General features: G+C 39.7%; 1 long non-coding RNA gene across 1 annotated transcript; it reads right to left on the bottom strand.

The window, feature by feature from the left end:
- Positions 1 to 1,260: 1,260 nt before the first annotated feature.
- LOC138528004 (uncharacterized) lies at positions 1,261 to 1,738 on the bottom strand. Its single transcript, XR_011284098.1, has 3 exons — positions 1,670 to 1,738; positions 1,469 to 1,582; positions 1,261 to 1,348 (listed from the first exon to the last, which is right to left on the bottom strand). It is a non-coding gene; the product is annotated as an uncharacterized lncRNA (long non-coding RNA).
- Positions 1,739 to 2,535: the final 797 nt, after the last annotated feature.

Genomic DNA, 2,535 nt, shown 5'->3' with positions numbered 1-2,535 from the left:
AGTTTTTCTATCTCTTTGACTACTCGAACATGTTCACGTTCGGCATGTTTAACTAAAATTTTCATCATGTTCTCTGAGCTGACTGTGACATTTGATTCCCAATCAGCTGCCAGGTCCTGGTCATCTTTGTGTACGAAGTCTGGAAAGATTAATATTCTCAAACCTCTTGGTATAATATTTTTTTGAATATAGTTTTTGAGCGATACCTGTTCCCAAAACTTGTTGATTTCTTTTTTACATAACCTTTCAAGTTTGATGAATTTTTGTATAAGAGTTTCAGATATATTAGGTCTGGATTTAAAGGGGTTAGTATCAGAACCCCTGGGTGCAAAGAGGGCAGCACTGTCCTCTTCTCTATTCTTAAGGTAGTCTGTCATTATGAAAATACGTTATTGTAACTGTGTACAGAGCAGTGCAGCAGACCGCAGGGCAAGTCATAAAACAAAGGGATTGTGGGGGTAGGGCCCTATTCAGGAGTGCGCACACCTGGAAGTCTAAATGGATGATCAGATCAGATATTGGTAAAGCTGCTGTCGTGTGGATGGTAAGGTGATCTCCCACTATCACCTGGTCTAAAACAAATTGTAAGGGGTAACCATCTGCACAGGCTGCGCTTGTTACCTGTTGTATGCTCACTGGGTGTGATAAGTTTGAACAGAGTGGATGAGGAGTGTTCACAAAAAGACACAACTGATTTATGGTGCAATTGATTAGTGAATCAAAGAGCCCAGCTTTAATTCCTCAAGTCAATACTAGGACATTTTGATTTAAAGTGCCCCAAAAACAAATGATACATTCTTGGTACACATGGGTACACTTTTCATGTAAGAAGCTTAATACTACAAACAGATAAGTGCCGGGCAGTGTCCTGCCGGGCAGTGTCCAAAACAAAGTACATTCATATAATGCCAAAAGTACAGAAAATGCCAAACAAATGCCAAAAAATGCAGAAAATGCCTCAGATGTCAAGAAATGCAGAAAATGCCGTCAGGAAATGCGAAAAAATGCCAACACGTGTTTCAACCTATGAGGTCGTCATCAGGGCATATAGATACATATAGTGCATTGGGCTATAGTGCTGATGCTAAATCCTGAACTGTGTTCAATTTAGAAACCTGCCAGGGGGGGGGGAAGGGTGTCAAAGCAAGGAGCAATTGGAAATGGGAGAGAAAAGAAGAAAAAAGAAAAATATACTGTTTAAATTACTGCGTGCATAACATGACTCTGAAGGTGAGTATGTAGGCTATGAAAAATAAAGCATACCTTATTGTAATTGTTCTCTGTCAAACTGTAGAAAAAATGGAGCAACGGACGGTTCCAAAAGCATGTTACTGGTCAGTTCAGTGTACTGTGAAATATAAAGCAAGTGGAGCGTATTTAGTCTATTCAGAAAGGCTTGCTTGGGTAGATGATATAATCACCGATTGTTAGTATCATGTGCAATAAATGAAAGGCAAAAAGTTATTACCTTTACTTCTAAACAGGTCGTGATATATTGCTCGGCAGAAATGCCATTGGTGTGGCAATAATGCAGTAAACAGGTTCGTGTTGGGTGTGCTGATTCCGGATATCTGGCCGTAATCTGTAAAATGAATATAACACCGTGTTTATTTGAGATGGGTTTAAATGCGAGCCGTGTACGTTGCTAAATGCGATAATAAATGCTTACCGGCTTGTGAATTAGACGTGCTCAGTGGCAGGCAGTTTCTCAAGTGCTGAAGGCAATCGCAGTTACGAGGGGTTACTATAGTAACCTCTGCAGGGTCAGTCAGGTGACATAGTCACCTGACCTGGTTGCTAAGACTGACGAACCAAGCCGGAAGGCAGAAAAAAGCTGGTCATTCCGTGCAATGCTAATTCAAAGTTGTGAATGGTGCATCTGGTGGGACAATAGAGCTAACATGTGTGCCTGCTAGTGAAAATCCATGATTGTTTAATATGCAAGTATTAAACAAAATATGACATGTTAGAGAGCTAATACATATTCCAAACCGGCTTCAAATTGGTTTTTAACAAAAAGGTGCGTGTTGCACAGACTGTTGCACCTAATAAGCAATAAGTACTAAAAAAGTGCAAGGATATTGAAAGCCAATGTTGGCTTAAACGCAAAGAGAGTTGTTGCCACATTTATGATATAAAGGAAAATTATTGCCAACAGGCACCGAGCGCTGGGGTTTAATTTGAGGATGTTGGATATTCAGTTATCCGCTGAGAAGAGAATATATTTTTGGGAACTGAAAGTATTGGTATAAAAAGTGAAGATTAGCTGTTGCGGGTAAAAATACAACAGATAAATCTATTATAGTATGTAACTTGGGCTGGGGAACCAGTAAATAGGTTGCGTGTAAGGGTGCCATCACACTTGTGTCTTGTAGTATTAATTGGAATAGGCAAGGTACTTTTAGTAGTGTTGATATAAGAAATATGTATAAAAGGTGTGTATAAGGACATGTCATGGGTCAAAAATATATGATCAAGTGTGTTCTTGTTAGGCAGTGCGTTTGGATTCTCAAGAGTTACCCAGTCGGAGCACAG

This window comes from Ambystoma mexicanum, chromosome 7q, assembly GCF_040938575.1.
Source record: "Ambystoma mexicanum isolate Mex_15411 chromosome 7q, UKY_AmexF1_1, whole genome shotgun sequence".
Taxonomy (NCBI): domain Eukaryota; kingdom Metazoa; phylum Chordata; class Amphibia; order Caudata; family Ambystomatidae; genus Ambystoma; species Ambystoma mexicanum.
Note: the sequence above shows the minus strand (reverse complement) of the source record. Positions and strands in the feature narration are given on the sequence as shown.